We start from the raw sequence: 12,899 nt of genomic DNA on the forward strand, positions 1-12,899 counted from the left end.
TCTTTTCTCTCTATGTTTCAGCCTGTGTCACAAACATCCTGGACCATATCCCTTTATTGGTGAGGCATCTCAGCCGCTGATGGCCCTGACACACTTTTTTTTCTTTGTGCTCATTCTTTGGCTGCTTTTCGGTGGACCCTTGAAGCCTGAATAATAATCTATCTTATTGAAATAACTGCACAGAGGCTGGGTTCTGGCACCAAGTCACCCTTTATTTACCAGTGCACAGTACGCCGGCTTTGGCCAGCCAGCTCGGAGTCAGTCCTCAACTGAGGAGATTCTAATCTCCTGGTTATATTGGTCAGCCAGGGCTTTCCCAATTGGCATTGTTAATCTAGGCCAGTCAAGAACCTCGTAGTCAACGGGGTCCACCTGGTCCCAATCGTTACACTTATGCAGTTTGAATATAAATGAACTTTACCAAATGGGTAGATTGTGGCTGACCCTCTGGATCCAATTAGGGTGCGGCATTACTGTTACTGCGTATCATGTCTGATTTACCAGATAGGAGCCTAGGAGGAAACACGAGAGCTTGTTCACGCATTGGTTTAAAGTTGACTATGGAATAGTGCAATAAGTTGAATAACATCTACACCTGGGCTATTCTGGTGTCCAGGAGCTGTTCTGACCACTTTTGTAGTGTTGTTTCTCTATTGACGACGTTAAGTCGTCTTTTAATTTTTGCAAGACTCATTGAAATTTTGCCAATTGAAATTATGCCAATATCAGATCACCCCTTGTCTAGCAAATGATGAAAAAGGCTGGAGGGGCTAAATGCCAATTCCTATTTCTTATAATCATAGTGATTTATGATACATGCATGCTGTACAGTAATGATTGCCTATGCCTTGTTTCAAGCCAGTATTTTGCTGCAGAATTGTAGTTGCTTGAATTGAAAGAAATGCAACTTTTGTCTCAGGGCATATGCTGTAGGAACTATTTCACCAGGACTTTGTGCTGTATGCACTCATTTTGAGAGCTAGATTTTCATTTTGAAATCTTAACTGGTGCAGTATTGCGTACGGTTCATGGGGGACAGTGAGATAATGATGGAAGAACTTGTATGAGCAAAGGTGGACCTGTACAGAATTGAGTTCCTGACTAAAATGTACACTTTTGCCTTAAACCCCTTTAATTACTGTTATTCAGTGGGCATACGGAGTGTGATCACAGTGATCTAAGTGAGAAGTTAATTAAGATAGCGATGTAAGAGCTGAAAGGAAGACTTCCACATAACTTACCCTAAAAGTAATTTTTTAACTGAGTTGGCTATGCCTGTGCTGCTTAGGGCAATTATCATGCTAACAGTTTCTAGAGGAAGATATTGAGCAGAGATGCCAAGGAACCTGCATGTGTCCTGGCTACAACATGGATATTTTTGTGTTTTGATCCTATATTCACTGGTAGGTAACCTGTCATGAAATATAACTTTTTTTCCCCTGTTGTTTAAATTTACTTGTCTACCATTTTGAAATAAATGTTTAGTGTCAGGAGTTGAAGTGAATTGAGAGGTGAAGCCATAAATCACTGGGTTTTCCTCTTGGTAATACTTTTCTCCACATAAGAAAGTGAAAGTTATTTGCACAATTTCTGCCCACTTTGAAGCCACTTGAGTGGAATATTTTACATCCACCATGCTTCATGAAATGAACATTTGCCAATCCGTTACATGAAGGCTGTGAATAATTAATTCAGTCACTTAAGATGTGCAGGCTATGTGGATTGGCCATGCTAAATTGCCCATAGTGTTCAGGGTTGGGTCTGGGTGGGATGTTCTGAGGGTCAGTGTGGACCTTTTGGCCCGAAGGGCCTGTTTCCACACTGTAGGGATTCTGTGATCTATTCAGAAACTATAGGACCATTCTCAGGTAGTAGAGTTGTGTTTTTTTTCCTATTACTGCTAATTCAGATTCTCATCTTGTACCTGATTACAGTGTGAGTTACCTAATGCAACTTGATTGCTAGAACACTGGTTTATGGAAAGACGTTTTGAACAACCTTTCTATTCTGCTCCATTTATTTGGTGTCTTCTTTGGATGAAGTTGCTTCCCAATCATGCTGAGTTCTGATTTAATCATTTTACTTCACACTTTGCATCCCACCAATGTATCCAGTTTTGTTGACTATTTGACTGCACGTTGGGCTTCGAATAATAAAAGGGAGGCGATGGCCTAGTGGTATTATCGCTGGACTGTTAATCCAGAGACCCAGATAATGTTCTGGAGACCCACGTTTGAATCCCGCCTCGGCAGAAGGTGGAAATTGAATTCAATAAACATCTGGAACTAAGAGTCTAATGATGACCATGAATCCATTGTTGATTGTTGGAAAAACTGGTCTGGTTCACTACTGTCCTTTAGGGAAGGAAACTGCCATCCTCACCTGGTCTGGCCTACCTGTGACGCCAGACCCACAGCAATGTGGTTGCCTCTTAACTGCCCTCTGGGCAATTAGGGATGGGCAATAAATGCTGCCTGGCCAGTGATGTCGTCATCCTGTGAATGAATTTAAAAAAAAAATGCAGTTTGAGTTTTAATTGCTTTCTTCATTTAATAAACAAGGTTAACCAATTCTAGGTTTATTTCTATCTTGCGCCTTTTTATCTTATTATTTTAAAATTATTTATTAAATTTATTCGAGATTAACACTATGGTAAAATGCTCGGAGAGTCGGTGCACGAAGGATGGGTTTCATGACCTTCTCCTACGCTGTAACAATTCTGTTCTTCTGCGTTTGATTTGGGTGGGGAGAATTTGGAAATGATGGCTAGCACATGGCATTAGTGCTTTTGTTCTCTTGGGCAACATGGGTCACTGGGGTGGAAGTTTCCATAAAATTCATCAAATTTACAGTGCATTGAATTTATTTGGCCATATGGGCTATGCTGGTTTTTATAATGAATGGGAGCTTTGGCCCCTTTGTCTCCAGCCAATCTTTACTTTTAAATCCTTCTATTCTTTTTCCACTCAACTAGCATCTGTGCTCTTTGCCTTAGTCCCCCACAGGTAGAATATTGCACATTTTCAATATAAGAATGGCTAGTTGTTGCAATTTTTGTGTAGATTTTCTCTCCTCCTCCTACAGCTTCTTGAGGTGTTGCTGTTTTCTGGCACTGGCTGCTTCATCATCACAGGAGTTATGGATGTAGTTGAACACTGAAATTATTATTGAATTACATTGTCCAGACATTTGGACTTTAGGTTAACATAGCGGTTGAAAGGAGATGGTAAAATTATGATCTTTTACAAATCACTCTTGGGATGTGGGCATCGCAAGCTGGGCCAGCATTTATTGCACGTTCCAAGTTGCCCTTGTGAAGGTGCTAGTGAGCTGCCTTTTATGTGCTGTAGGTAGACCCACAATGCAGTTAGGGAGAGAATTCCAAGATTTTAACCTGCAAAGTTCTGACAGTATACAATGGAGGCTGTAATAGCTGCCTTCTTGAGCCAGAAATAGCTTAATACACAATATTAGAGCTCACTTTATGATTATACTCGACTCGCAGTTATTGTATCTGCGTCAGGTACTTCTGGATTGAGTGTTTTGTCTTGTATGTAGCTTTTCCTTGTTGAAATGTTACAATTCTTTCAGACGACGTACATATCCTACTACGCAAAATAGTTTCAGACTCTTGCCAAAAGGCACCGTGACCATTGTCCGTTATTCCTTGTATTGAGTAGTCCTGGTTTTCTTAGTGGAAAGAGCTTCATTGTTTAGTTTGCTGCTGAAATGAAACCATGTCACTTTGCTCTTAATATGTTTGATTGGCAAAGCATCAAGGACCCTCTGAATATTCAAATCACATGTAAGTCTACAGTTACATAATGTCTTATGGATATATTTGTTTGCAGTGCAGAAGTTAATGTCTGTCTTCTTAGCTAAGGCCTGAAAGTTACTGACATATTGTTGTGATTAAACACTGAAGAACAATCTACTTCATATAATAGACCACAAGAATATACTACAGAAAATTATCTCTTGTGAAAAGTTTAGCTATTATAGCTCCTAAGCCTGAAAAGCTGCAACACTGAAAAGTGGAAAGGAATATGTATCACCGTCTTGGGGACAGCAGACTACTCAATTTAATCAAATTCAATTGGATACAAATTATTGAATCTTGGTGACACGGTGGCTCAGTGGTTAGCAGGAACTCAGATTCAATTCCAGCCTCTGGTGTGTCTGTGTGGAGTTTGCACGTTCTCCCCATATATCTAGGTTTCTGCTGAGTGCTCAGATTTCCTTCCACAGTCCAAACGTAAAAGTTAGGTGGATTGACCATGTTAAATTGTCCGTAGTGTGCATGGTAGGCTAGCTGGATTAGCTGTGGTAAATGTGGGGTTATGGTGATAAGTTTAGGGGATAGATCTGGGTGGGATGCTCTTCTGAGCATCGGTGCAGATTTGATGGGCCAAATGGTTTCTTTCTGTAATGCAGGGATTATTTAATTATAGCAAAAAAAACTTAATTAATCCATTTGGCCCATTCTTATCCCCCTGCTTTCTCTTTTTGCTCGCTCTCTTTCTCTCGCTCGTGCTCACTCTCAGACGCGCCCCCACCCCCCCTCCCTCTCGCACCCAATGCTGTTCAGTTTTGGTCACCTTGCTATAGAAGTGATGTTATTAAACTGGAAAGAGTGCAGGAAAAATTTGTTGTTAGGACTCAAGGGACTGAGTTATAGGGAGAGGTTTGACAAGCTAGGACTTTTTTCTTTAGAGCACATAGGGGACCTTTATAGAAGTGTATAAGATCATGAGAGGCAGCGATAGGGTGAATGCACTCAGTCTTTTTCCCAGGGTTGGGGAATTGAGGACTAGAGAGCATCAGTTTAAGGTAAGATGGGAAAGAATACATGGGAACCTGAGGGGTAATTTTTTTTCACACAGAGGATTGTGCGTATATGGTTGAGGCGGGTACATTAACAACATTTAAAAGGCATTTGGATGAGTACGTGGATAGGAAAGGTTTCGAAGGATATGGGCCAACTGCAGGGAAATGGGGTTAGCATGGATGGACGCTTTGGTTGGCATGGACCTGTTTGGGCCGGCGGGCCTGTCTTCATGCTGTAGGACCCTATGACTCTCCCGCTTGCACTTTCTCTCGCTCGTGTGCAGTGTCTCGGGTGTGCTCTCTCTCTTTCACATCCCCACGCCACGCCACTCCACCTCTTAACTCTGCATTTCTACTGAAATATTTTGCTCAGTGTCTCTGATATCTGGAAGTCCTAAATTTAAATATAATTTCAACTTTTCAGAAGGCATATATTTTTGCAAGAGGTTTCATTTATGGTGTTTGTGGAAACGTCAGTAATGCTGCACAGTTTGTAATCCACAGCACGGTGTAACAAACTGATATTTTTCAGTTACTTTTGGTCATTGGCCTTGATTAGTATTCCCAGGCATATCTTGTCACGTTGTTCCTTTTGTCAACTTGGCGTACCCGACTTTATTTTTAAACCATAGAGAAAATGGTAGTAAGGTCATAAAACATTTCTAGCCGGAAGAATTTGTTTCAGCTTGATCACCGTTTGAACTTGGGCAGTGGAACAGTTCTGAAACCAGGCTTAATTGGGATGCGAGAGGAAATTTTAAAAAAAGGAGAGGCATTTAATATGGTGGGGGGGACAAAGTGATTTAATGACAAAACGATGAAATGCAAAATATATGAGAAATCTAGAAAAATAATATCGATAGTGAAGAAGTGAAATTGGTTACAAGAGAATAAGAACAGACAGAATGAAAGTTTGGAAAATTGGGGCGCAAAGAAGGCTTTTGGGGATGAGGAGAAAGAGAGGCAGGTAGACCCATCCCCAGTGAACTCTGCAGAGGATTTTCTCTCAACAGCAGCCCGCAACATCTCTCTTTTCATATCTTTGCTGCAGGCCCTCTCCATAACTAGCACAAACTGTTCAAGTTAAAATGATGCTTTTAGGAATGTAAAAAATCAGTAGATGGAGTAGGTTCCACAGTCTGCTGAGCTGGCTCAGCCCTTCAATAAGATCACAGCCCTCTCAACCTCAAATTCATTTACCTCCTTTGACCTCATATCGCTTTGTTCTCTGACTGCCCAAAAATATACTCCTCAACTGAGTATCCCCAGCCCTCTGCAAAATTTCAACAGTTTGCAATCCTTTGAGAAGTTTCTTCTTGTCTCCATCCAAAATGGTTGACCTCTCAATTTGTAATTACCCAAGTTCAAGACTCTTGAACTGTGGACACCAATTTATTCTACCCTTAAGAGAACATATGCCTGCTCTACTCCTCTCTCATTGGACAGTGCTTTCATTCGAGAAATCAATCTAGTGAATGTTTGTAGTGAATCTTATGAATGACCTGTCTTGGATAAAGAGACTAAAATTGCACACTTCTCAAAAAGCTATACATTGTTGCAACAACACTTCCTTAATGATACTTCCAGACCCCTTGCTGTAAATGCATATTATATGCCAATGGATTAATCTTTCACCTCCTAAAAAGAATTCTACTTTTCTAATCTTCCTATCAAAATAGTTTCACATTTCCCTCATATTGTAGTCTTTTTCGTGTAATCTTCCCCAATCTCTCAGCTAGACTATATTGCTTTGCAGCCTGTTTGCATTCCCCTCAAGCTTGCTTTCTTCTTAATTATGTATCGTTAATACACTTCAGTCAGCCCATCATCTCTGACATTTTGCAAGTAACATTCTGCCGTCCCAAATAAGTGCAACTGTCTGATGAATGCACAGTCTGTTCAAAATATTACTTAAAATTATACTAAATGTTAAAACTGTAAAGTCCTCATAACAAAGTCAAGCTGCTGTGCTTGAGCTTTATTGGAACTGTGTAGGAACTCGGGTCAGAATAGAATGGGCAATAGAATTAGCGATTGAGCAGAAACTGGTAACACATGCAGACTGAAGGGAGGTCATCAGCAAAGTAATTATTAGATTGGTGTTTATACCCCCTGAAATTGAGGAAATTGTTTCTGCAGACACAGGTTTGTATTAACTTGTTTTACTAGAAGGATTTCTAGGACTGGCCCTCCCCTCTGAGGGGAGGCAATGGCCTACCTAGTGGTATTGTCGTGGACTGTTAATACAGAGATCAAGGTAATGTTCTGGGGACCCGGGTTCGAATCCTGCCATGGCAGATGGTGGAAATTTAAAATTCAATAAATGTCTGTAATTAAGAGTCTAATGATGACTATGAATCCATTGTCGATTGTTGGGAAAAACCCATCTGGTTCACTAATGTTCTTTGGAAAAAGAAACTGCCATCATTACCTGATCTGTCTACATGTGACCCCAGACTCTTACCAAAATGGTTGACTCTTAACTGCCCTCTGGGCAATTAGGATGGGCAATAAATGCTGACCTAGCTGGTTACACCCCAATTCCATGAATGAATTTAAAACAGTGGCAGCTGGTTATAGTATGGGTTTAACATTTTAACTGGATTTTCATGCAAGTATTTTTGATCTCTACGCAGTTAATTCAAATAGCCTTTTCTGTATCTAGCACACATTTTACTGATGGAATAAGGGAAATAGAAAATCAAGGTGTTGGCCCAATCCATTTCATCCCATAAATCAACTTCCTTCATAGCTGATGATTTAAAATGAGCATGATTCTTTGGACATTGTTTTCTTGCACAAGGTATGGGAAAGAAAACAATCTTGACATCAGTCAATGAATGTTGGCAAGCTGCTCAGTCATAGGGAAACATCATATTGTTCATTTTTCACTCGAGCATTCACAAAACATAGCCATGTCAATTTTTCTATCCCTAATGTACGTTTACGAATGCTAAATTGCATGTATTTTACCATTATGACTATGATTAGCCAGATCAGGATAAACTGGATTTTAAACCTGGAATTTTCCTGCATATTCCACTCAATCACCGGACAAACTTGCTGAGGATTTCTGATCAGTTAGCAGTTATTCCTATACCTGGGTTGACAATCATGAGATTTAAAATGTAGAGACAGTGGAAAGATGCTGTGACAAGCAGTCAGGAATTGGAAGAAATTTGATGTAAAGGATAAAGAAGGAGGATACAGAATCATAAAACTTGATGCTAATGGTGCATTCAGAAAGGAATAACTTGTACAACCTCCTTGACAGCACTGGAGTAGCCATAGACACTCCCTGCTGTGAAGGAATGTGCCACCCAATTTGGGCACAGTGAGGTTGCTGACTATATGAGATAAACAGAGATAGTAGGAACTGCAGATGCTGGAGAATCCGAGACAACAAGGAGCAGAGCTAGGTGAACACAGCAGGCCAAGCAGCATCGTAGGAGCAGGAAGGCTGACGTTTCGGGCCTAGACCCTTCATCAGAAGTGGGGGAGGGGAAGGGGGTTCTGAAATAAATAGGGAGAGAAGGGGAGGCAGATAGAAGATGGATAGAGGAGAAGATGGGTGGAGAGGAGACAAACAGGTCAAAGGGGCGGGGATGGAGCCAGTAAAGGTGAGTGTAGGTGGGGAGGTAGGGAGGAGATAGGTCAGTCCAGGGAGGACGGACAGGTCAAGGGGGGCGGGATGAGGTTAGTAGGTAGGAGATGGGGGTGCAGCTTGAGGTGGGAGGAAGACAGGTTAGGGAGGCGGGGACGAGCTGGGCTGGTTTTGGGATGCGGTATGGGGAGGGGAGATTTTGAAGCTTGTGAAATCCACATTGATACCATTGGGCTGCAGGGTTCCCAAGCGGAATATGAGTTGCTGTTCCTGGAACCTTCGGGTGGCATCGTTGTGGCACTGCAGGAGGCCCAAGATGGACATGTCGTCTGAGAAATCTCACCCACTCCAACCTCTTCCCCCACAGAACGTGCAGCCCTCTGCTCCAATCCTAACCTCACCATCAAACCCGCGGACAAGGGAGGCGCAGTTGTAGTATGGCTCACTGACCTCTACATCGCCGAGGCCAGACGCCAACTCTCCAACACGTCCTCCTACCGCCCCCTTGATCATGACCCTACCCCCGAGCACCAAACCATCATCTCCCAAACCATCCACAACCTCATCACCTCAGGTGACCTCGCACCCACGGCCTCCAACCTCATCGTTCCCCAACCCCGCACCGCCCGCTTCTATCTCCTTCCCAAAATCCACAAACCTGAATGCCCTGGTTGACCCATTGTCTCCACCTGCTCCTGCCCCACCGAACTTATCTCCAACTATCTGGACTCCATTTTCTCCCCCTTGGTCCAGGAACTCGCTACCTACGTCCGTGACACCACCCATGCCCTCCACCTCCTCCAGAACTTCCAATTCCCTGGTCCCCAACACCTCATCTTTACCATGGATGTCCAGTCCCTATACCCCTGCATTCCCCATACAGATGGCCTAAAGGCGCTCCGCTTCTTCCTGCCCCCCAGGCCCGACCAGTCCCCCTCCACTGACACCCTCATCCGCTTAGCCGAACTCGTCCTCACCCTCAACAACTTCTCTTTCAATTCCTCCCACTTCCTACAGACAAAGGGGGTGGTCATGGGTACCCGCATGGACCCAAGCTATGCCTGCCTCTTTGTAGATTACGTGGAACAATCCCTCTTCTGTACCTACACTGGCCCTAAACCCCACCTCTTCCTCCGTTACATTGATGACTGTATCGGCGCCGCCTCGTGCTCCCAGGAGGAGCTCGAACAGTTCATCCACTTCACCAACACCTTCCACCCCAACCTTAAGTTCACCTGGACCATTTTTAATACCTCTCTCGCCTTCCTGGACCTCTCTGTCTCCATCTCGGGCAACCACCTAGAAACTGATATCCATTTCAAGCCCACAGACTCCCACAGCTACCTAGAATACACCTCCTCCCATCCACCTTCCTGCAAAAATGCCATCCCCTATTCCCAATTCCTTCGCCTCCACCGCACCTGCTCCCAGAATGAGGCATTCCACTCCCGTACATCTCGGATGTCCTCGTTTTTCAAGGTCCGCAACTCTTCAACCCCCCCCCCCCCCCCCCTACCCTCGCCACCACCGCCCCCGCTCCCACCATGACCCGCACCTTTCCCTGCAACTGCAGGAAGTGCTACACCTGCCGCCACACCACCTCCCTCACCCCCATCCCAGGCCCCAAGAAGACTTTCCACATCAAGCAGATGTTCACCTGCACATTTGCTAACGTGGCATACTGCATCCGCTGTACCCGTTGTGGCCTCCTCTCCATCGGGGAAACCAAGCGGAGGCTTCGGGACCGCTTTGCAGAACACCTACGCTCGGTTCGCAATAAACAACTGCACCTCCCAGTCGCGAACCATTTCAACTCCCCCTCCCATTCCTCAGATGACATGTCCATCCTGGGCCTCCTGCAGTGCCACAGCAATGCCACCCGAAGGTCGTAGGAACAGCAACTCATATTCCGCTTGGGAACCCTGCAGCCCAATGGTATCAATGTGGATTTCACAAGTTTCAAAATCTCCCCTCCCCATACCGCATCCCAAAACCAGCCCAGCTCGTCCCCTCCTCCCACCTCAAGCTGCACCCCCATCTCCTACCTACTAACCTCATCCCGCCCCCTTGACCTGTCCGTCCTCCCTGGACTGACCTACCTCCTCCCTACCTCCCCACCTACACTCAGCTTTACTGGCTCCATCCCCGCCTCTTTGACCTGTCTGTTTCCTCTCCACCTATGTTCTCCTCTATCCATCTTCTATCCGCCTCCCCCTCTCTCCCTATTTATTTCAGAACCCCTTGCCCCTCCCCCATTTCTGATGAAGGGTCTAGGCCCGAAACGTCAGCCTTCCTGCTCCTCTGATGCTGCTTGGCCTGCTGTGTTCATCCAGCTCTGCACCTTTGAGATAAACAGTCGGTTTAAGAATAACCTTTAATGCAGAACATGTTTCAAAATGCCAAAACTGAAAAGAAATAGACAGTGAACTGTGATAGAGATGGTGCATTTAAAAGGAGGATAAAATCAATGTATTTTCAGCTGTTCACCTCTCTTGAATTAAACCTTAACTCTGGTAAAATCATTTTTCTCTAATCAAGGTTGTGTTTTCACTGTAAATTCTCCTGATCACAGAATAAATGGTTTCACTTTGCAAATGGCAAAAAAAAAACCCCGTCAAACCATCTCAACTTTGAGGTTGTTACAACACCTGGCTTTTCCTGCCTCCCTAACCTGTTCTTCCTCCCACCTATCCCCTCCTCCCACCTCAAGCCGCACCTCCATCTCCTACCGACCAACCTCATCCCGCCCCCTTGACCTGTCCGTCCTCCCTGGACTGACCTATCCCCTTCCTAACTCCCTACCTACACTCACCTTTCCTGGCCCCATCCCCGCCTCTTCGACCTGTTTGTTTCCTCTCCACCTATCCTCTCCTCTATCCCTCTTCTATCCGCCTCCCACTCTCTCCCTATTTATTTCAAAACCCCCTTCCCCTCCCCCTTTTCTGATGAAGGGTCTAGGCCCGAAACGTCAGCCTCTCTGCTCCTATGATGCTGCTTGGCCTGCTGTGTTCATCCAGCCCTGCACCTTGTTGTCTCTTTTTCATTTCCAAGTTTGTTTTGTTATGGACATTCATTGTAATGCCATTCCTGAACTGGCAGGCAGTGCTTATCTCTGCAAGTAGGTTCTATTTATTTCCACCAGTTGAATTTTAAGTATTGTGCACCAATATAAAAAGACAGCCTTTTTTGCTGTGTTCTGATTACATGTCACACCTGCTGATTCTGATGAATGAGATTCTTATTGTCTGCCATACAGCCCTCTCATTTTACATTTTTCTTCTCAAATAGTTTACCTTACATAGATGTTGTAAGCTGCTTTTAATTTAGCAATAGCCATGGGTGAGGAGATGCCATTTGGCTCATTGAAACTCATTCTTCTTGATGTCTATTGTGTGGATAAATTTCTTTTTTGGATGATGTTTCAAAAATATCATCTTCTGTTTCTATTAAGATCCCAATCGGTTGCTCAGGATCCATATTCAAGAATCTCAGCTGTCTCTAAAAGAGTACGGCTATTCCTGTGGCACACAGTGTAGGGTCAATCAGCGTGCTTCAGCTATGGCCTGTTGGCAGTATTCTCATCTCTCATTCAAGGATCTAGATTAAATCTCACTGCAGAGATTTGAACATAGTATTTAGGCTGCCGTCCCCACATTTCAGTACTGAGAAAATGCTGGACGGTGGAAGGTGCTGTCATACAGATGATTAAACTACGGCCCTTTCTGCCATCTCAGGTGGATATACATGATGCCATGGTACTATTTCGAAGATGACCACTGGTTTTTCCAACCGAAGTTTAAAGCTTTATTTGATTAATTGTTGCTATTTGTGGGAACTTGCTGTGTCCAAATAGGTGCCATATTTTCTACATTACAGCAATAACAGTAGTCTAATGATACTTGTTTGGCTGCAGTGCACTTACAGTTGCCCTGAGATCGGAAGGTTTTGCATAAGGGCTAGTTTTTCCTTTTAGTGCAAACATATAATTGATAACTCAGCCTCAGCCTTGTCTGACAAGCAGGAGGCTGGAAGAACACAGCAAGCCGGGCAGCATCAGCTGGAAAGGAGCAGTCAACGTTTCGGGTAATTCCCTTCTTCAGGACTGAGAGAAGGGTAATACTCGAAACGTTATCTGCTTCTTTCCTGCAGATGCTGCCTGGCTTGCTGTGTTCTTCCAGCCTCCTGTTTGTCTGCCTGGATTCCAGCATCTGCAGTTTTTTTTTCTTGTCTCAGCCTTGTCTGTTTGTTTCATCTAGCAGCTCACAACCTCGGAAATAATAACAATTAGGATTTATTTTTATAGTTTTTATCGTGTACTTTTGAGATATGAATTCACAGTGGCACAGTAGTAGTGAAAACTAATTTTAATTGATAAGTGCATAGCCAGCAATGTTTGAAACCAAATAAATTATTTCTGCCTTGATGCATTTATCAGTCCTTAAAGGTGATCTGAGCAAGCAACATCATA

At 43.8% G+C, this 12,899-nt stretch overlaps 1 protein-coding gene across 1 annotated transcript in view; it reads left to right on the forward strand.

The window, feature by feature from the left end:
• Nucleotides 1-12,899, forward strand: part of pum1 (pumilio RNA-binding family member 1) — a 116,525-nt gene that overhangs the window by 22,231 nt on the left and 81,395 nt on the right.

Source organism: Rhincodon typus, chromosome 27, assembly GCF_021869965.1.
Source record: "Rhincodon typus isolate 14 chromosome 27, sRhiTyp1.1, whole genome shotgun sequence".
Classification (NCBI taxonomy): domain Eukaryota; kingdom Metazoa; phylum Chordata; class Chondrichthyes; order Orectolobiformes; family Rhincodontidae; genus Rhincodon; species Rhincodon typus.